The sequence below is a fragment of the Equus quagga genome, unplaced genomic scaffold (assembly GCF_021613505.1).
Source record: "Equus quagga isolate Etosha38 unplaced genomic scaffold, UCLA_HA_Equagga_1.0 HiC_scaffold_6219_RagTag, whole genome shotgun sequence".
Taxonomy (NCBI): domain Eukaryota; kingdom Metazoa; phylum Chordata; class Mammalia; order Perissodactyla; family Equidae; genus Equus; species Equus quagga.
Genome location: NW_025794222.1, coordinates 1 through 6,259, shown reverse-complemented (window position 1 = coordinate 6,259; position 6,259 = coordinate 1). Strand labels below are relative to the sequence as shown.

Genomic DNA, 6,259 nt, shown 5'->3' with positions numbered 1-6,259 from the left:
CCTCGACATACTAGATGCCAGCAATACTCCCTTGCAGTTATGATAATCAATGATATTCCAGGCATTGTCAAATGTCCCCTGTGTATTTGTTTGAGGAGGAGGGTGGCATTGGGTACAAAAGCAAATCTATCTTGGATTATCTAAAGGAAAAAAGGTAAGCACTACAGCAGATTTCCTGCCAGAAAATGTGAAAGTCAGAAAAAATGGGCAGCAAATTGAAAATGTCAAAAGGAAAACAACAAATAATCAGTTACTCCAGAATGATATACACATGAAAATATCTTGCAAATTTTTTCAAAAGTGAAGGACGAAAAAACTTTTTTGAGACTAAACAAAACTGAAAGAATTACCCATAGGCATGTACTATGAGAAATATTAAAATGCATCATTTGGGGAGAAGGAAAATAGTAGCAGACAGAAAATTAAAGCTACCCAAAGAAATGAACACTGGTAATTTTATAAAGAATAAGTGGATCTTTTTTCATATTTTAATTGTTCTAAAAGACATCAAACTGTCTGAAGGAAAAAAGAATAGCAATGAAATGGTACTTATAGGTTCTGTCAGAGTATAATACATAATAATATCATGATGGGTAAGAGAGGACTTAGAAGTTTACTGTTTCAAGATCCATAGGAGACCAATGATTTATTTAAAAAGTTTACTGTGAACTCCTAGAAAACCATTATCATTTTAAGGAAGCAAAAATAATAAGTCAACAGAGGATGCAAGATAAGTGGAATCACAGAAAAATTCTTACAGAAGAAGACAGAAAAAGAAAAGCAAGGGATAGATTAAACAAATAGAGATAAAGTATAAAGATGATAGATTTAATTAATCCATATAAGTAATTGCATTAACTATAAATAGTCTAGACATCCAAATTAAAGTTGGAGATTGTCATATTAGACATTTAACAAAACAAATCTCTGCACAATCTAAAGAAATCTTCTTAATTATAGACATTATAAGTTAAATATAAAAAAATAGAAAAGACCTCATGCATGGATATATTAATATACATATAGAGTAGAACACAGAAAAAATAAAAACAACAAAACAAAATCTCAACATGATTCTTAAATTAATTGACAAGCTGATTATAAAATGTATGCAGTAGGAACTAAAAAAAGACAAAGTTGAAAGTGAGAAAATAATTGGAAGCATCTCACTATCTGATCTCAATAACTACTATAAAGGTAAAGTAACTAAGATAATGCAGTATTACAAATATAAACATATAAGTCAATGGATGAGAGTAGAGGATCCAAATACAGACACACATCTGAAAGGTCAAATTACTCTCCACAAAGATACAATGTCTGTACAATGGAAAAAATTGTCTTTTAACAAAGAATGATGGATAATTTAAACATCCACGTGCAAAAGATGGTTTATGGGATATAAATCCATAAATAACATCATATACAATAATTAACTGAAATAATCATAAAACTAAGTGTAATATCAAATTTGTAAAACTTCCAGAAGAAAACAAGAAAACATTCTTTGTTATTTCATATTGGACCAATATTTCTCCTTTTTTTTTCCTTAAAGATTGGCACCTGAGCTAACAACTGTTGCCAATCTTCTTGTTTTCTTTTTCCTGCTTTTTCTCCCCAAGTCCCCCCAGGACATAGTTGTATATTTTAGTTATGGGTCCTTCTAGTTGTGGCATGTGGGACGTCACCTCAGGATGGCCTGACAAGTCGTGCCATTTCCGCACCCAGGATATGAACCAGCGAAACCCTGGCCTGCTGAAGCAGAGCACAGAAACTTAACCACTCGGCCAAGGGGCTGGAACCTAGACAAATATTTCTTACATATGAATTCCAAATCATGGTGAATAAAAGAAAAATTATGTGAGACGTCATCAAAATTAAATATTTTGCTCTTCAAAAGCCACTGTTGCAAGAATGAAAAGACTAAACTTATAATAGAAGATATTCTTTCCAAGTACATGTCTGAGAAAGGATTTGTATCCAGGGTATAGACAAACCTCTCAAAATTTAACAACACACTTCTAAATAAATCAAAGTTGAAAAAAGAAAGCACGATACAAATTATATAAAATTTTGAATTGAATGAAAATTAAAACATAATATGTAAAATTTTAAAAGATGCTTCTAATGTGCTTAAAGGGAAATTTAGGACTTTGAATACCTAAATTAGTAAAGAAGCAATATGTCAAATCTAGAAGCTTAGCTTCCATATTTAGAAACTATAAAAAAGAATAATTAACTAAAAGCTAACAAACAAAAAGTAAAAGGAAGGATATAATAAACTCTAGAGCATACACCAACAATAGAAAGCTAGAAATTGATAGAGAAAATCAGAGTTTGAATTTTGAAAAATCAATAAAATTGACAAAATGTTTTCTAGAATTACTAAGAAAAAAGGAGAGGAGATACAAATTAGCATATTCAGATTTTAAAATGACTATAGTGAATATTATGAACGGCATATGTGAACAAATTAGTCGACTTGGATGATATGGACAGATTCTTAAAAAGACAAATTTACCAAAACTGACAAAAGAAAAAATAGAAAATCTAGATAGACATATAACAAGTTAATAGATTGAGTTCATAATTAAACCTGTACCACTGTGACAGAGTTCTCCTCTATTACCAATATATAGCCATAGATGGCTTGACTGGTTACATTTACAAAACACCTATATAAAAAATACTAGTTGATTAACTTATGTCAAAATTAGAAAAGGAGATCCTCTTTCCACTTCATGTTATTAAGCCAGTATTACCCTAATAACAAAGTCAAGAAAGAAACACGAGGAAGGAAAACAAAATGCAATGTTCCACATAGTGGTAGATATAAAATTCTCAGCAAATTATTAGCAAAATAAATCTCATAACACACATAAAAGGATAATAAATCATGACCAAGTGAGATCTATTCCAGGAATGCAAGGTAGATTTAACATATGAAAAACAATTAATGTAACACATCACGGATAGAATTAAAGACAAAAAAACTTCTGGCCACCTCAAAATATGCAGAAAAAAGTATTTGCCACAATCCAACAGCCATTTAAGATAAAAATTCCCAACAAATTAGAAATAGAGAAAATTACCTCAATTACTCAATTCAATTATTCAATTACTTCAATAGAGAAAATTACTACCAAGCTTGCTTCTATCATCACACTTAATGGTTTGGGAATGAATGATTTCCCCTATAGTGAAAAACAATGCAGGATGTCCACTCTCAGTACTGGTGATGATGATAGACAGACAGATAGTTAGATAGATAGATAGATAGATAGATAGATAGATAGATAGATAGATAGATATAGATTAATAAATCAATCTGTTCTCCTGATTTGAAGTAAAACTAATTTTATTCACAGATAGGTTTCTGCTGATTTTTAAATTAATTTTTATCTGTGGGCTCCACTGAGATGGTGAACATTTTGAGTTATTTGACAATTGTGTTTTAAATGTACTCTGTTTGATATTGATGTATTTTTTTGAAGTTTATATAAATCTATTTTCTCTCTAATTCTATTTTCAGAAGAAACCAAAAAAAAAAACACCATCATTTGGTTTCCCAAACCTGATATATGATGTAAATAGGAGAAGAGCACTGTACCACTGTGGCAGAGTTCATTGTTCTTGGATTATCAGATCCCCTGAGCTGAGAGTCTTTCTCTCCCTTCTGTTCCTTCTCACATATGGAGTCACTACGTTTGGGCCAACCTTGACATAATTGCACTGATTCAGGTCAGCTCTAAACTTAACACCCTCATGCACTTTTTTCTCAGCCATTTATCCTTTGCGGATCATTGCTGTTCCACAATCATCACGCCAAAGATCTTATCCAATATCTTAAGAAAAAAGTCATCTCTTTCCTGGGATGCATGATGCAGTTCTACTTGTTTTGGACATGTGCAGTCACTGAGGTGTTCCTGCTGATTGTGATGGCTTATGATCATTTCTCGGCCATCTGTAGCCCACTGCTGTACATGGACTCCATGTCCCAGAAACTTTGAATGGTGCTGGTTTCTGGCTGTACTTCTCTGGAACTGTGTGTTCTCTGGTTCACGTGTTTAGCTCTTGAAATCCCATCCTATAGGTCGAATGTAATTAACCACTTTTTTTTCTTGGATTTACTCCCTCTCTTTATTCTTTCTTGTTATGATATCTCTAGGAATGAACTTGTGGTGTTCACTGTGGCCACTTTCAATGAGATCATCACCATCTTGATCATCCACACCTCCTGCTTGTTATTCTCATCACCATCCTAAGGATGCACTCTGCAGACGGAAGGTGCAAAATCTTTTCCACCTGCACCTACCTCCTCACAGCCATCATTGTTTTCCATGGAACAATACTTTTCATTTATTGCCAGCCCCGTTCTGTCAAGAGTATTAATACTGACAAAGTAGCCTCGATATTCTACAATGCAGTGATTCTCATACTGAATCCCTGATTTATAGTCTGAGGAACAAGGATGTGAAAGAAGCTCTCAAGAGTTTTGAGATCCAAATTCCCTTTTGAAAAGCTATTTTCTTAGCAAGAGTCAGGGTTTTATCAAAGACTTTCAATGAGGGGCTAGCTTTGAGTGGATGTGAATGGAAAGTAAAATAGGGATGCATTTTTTGAGCTAACGGATGATGCATGCTTTTTTTGTTTTCCAGCTGCCTATCTTTATTAAACCATGTCTTATCCTCTTTCTTGGAGAGTTCAAGTGTATCAGGTACCTATGCTGCTCTTCTCTGATCTCTAACTGTCTTGAATGGGTTTTTCGGGTGATATTGTTAGACGTAGTTTCCTGGTTTGAAATAACATCAATATATTTCTAAAAAAGTGTACATAAAGAGATATGTCTTTTCATCATCTGTAATGCCTGCAACCATACTTTTATTTTTTGTTTGTTTGTTTGTTTGTTTTGTGAGGAAGATTGGCCCTAAGCTAACATCTGTTGCTAATCTTCCTCTTTTTGCTTGAGGAAGATTGTCACTGAGCTAACATCCTTGCCAATCTTCCTCTACTTTATGTTGGATGCTGCCACAGTGTGGTTGATGAGCTGTGCTAGGTCCTCTTGGGGATCTGAAACCGTGAACCCTGGGCTGCCTAGGCAGAATGCACAAACTTAACCACTATGCAACCAGGCCGGCCACACATGAAACCATTCTTGTTAAACTGACTTTATTATTTTTCACATGGAAAGCATGTGCATTTGCCTCATATTCTATGTTTTTTTCCAAGAATATTTGAAGTACATGTCCTACGAGTACTTCTGGGTATTACTTTTTGGTCTTTTGGTTATTTTGTTTTTTACCAGCATTTCAATTTCAAGGCAATAATTTTGTAACTTTTAAAATCTTCTCTTTGGCAAAATATTGACAATAATCTACTTTTCTTAAAAATTTTTCATAAAAATTAAATGATACATCTTAAGTTCTTAGCATTATGTATGGTATAATATAACTGATTAATAAATTATCTGCTATTATTGATATTGTTGTTTTTACTCTTATCTTCTGTTCTCTATTTTATCTTAAGTTTCGATTAAACAAGTGGATCATATATATGATACCATACTTTTTTAAAGTTTCCATATCCTTGTTAACATTTTTTTGCTCTGCCTGATATTATTTTAAGCATTCATTATATTTTCTAAATCCCTTATATTATAAACCCATTAAATTAGATTCCTATAGCTTCTGAAATAAATTAGTACAAATTTGGTGACTTAAAACAATAGACGTATTTTCTTACAATTTTGGAGATCAGAAATGTGAGATCCAATCACGGGGCCAAAACTAAGGTGGCAGCAAGACCATACTCCCTCAGGAGGTTGTAGGGGGCAATCTTTTCCTTATCTCTTCCAGCTTCTGGTGGCTGCAGGTATTCCTTGACTTGTGGTCATATTACTTCAGTCTTCAGGGCTAGCATCTTCAAACCTCTCACTTCTCCATCTTTACTGCATTTTCTTGTGTATGTAAAATAATCTTCTGTCTCCCTCTTATAAAAGACACTTGCGATGGCATTTAGAGCACACCAGATCATCCAGAATACTCTCCTCATCTCAAGATCATTAAACTAATCACATCTGCAGGCAAGCTTTATCTGAATAAGGTGACATTTCCAGGGATTAGGACCCGAGACATTTAGGTGTCCATTTTCAAGCTTAACTCACCCATCTTTTAAAGGCAAAGTCAGTCATAATTTACATGCCCTATGTTCCCCAGTGTTAACAGTTAGTTTGTTTTCTTAGTTTCTTAAGATTTCATTT

The 6,259-nt window shown here is 33.4% G+C and overlaps 1 pseudogene; it reads left to right on the top strand.

The window, feature by feature from the left end:
- The first annotated feature begins 589 nt into the window (after positions 1-589).
- On the top strand, positions 590-4,651 carry LOC124232450 (olfactory receptor 5L1-like; annotated as a pseudogene).
- Positions 4,652-6,259: the final 1,608 nt, after the last annotated feature.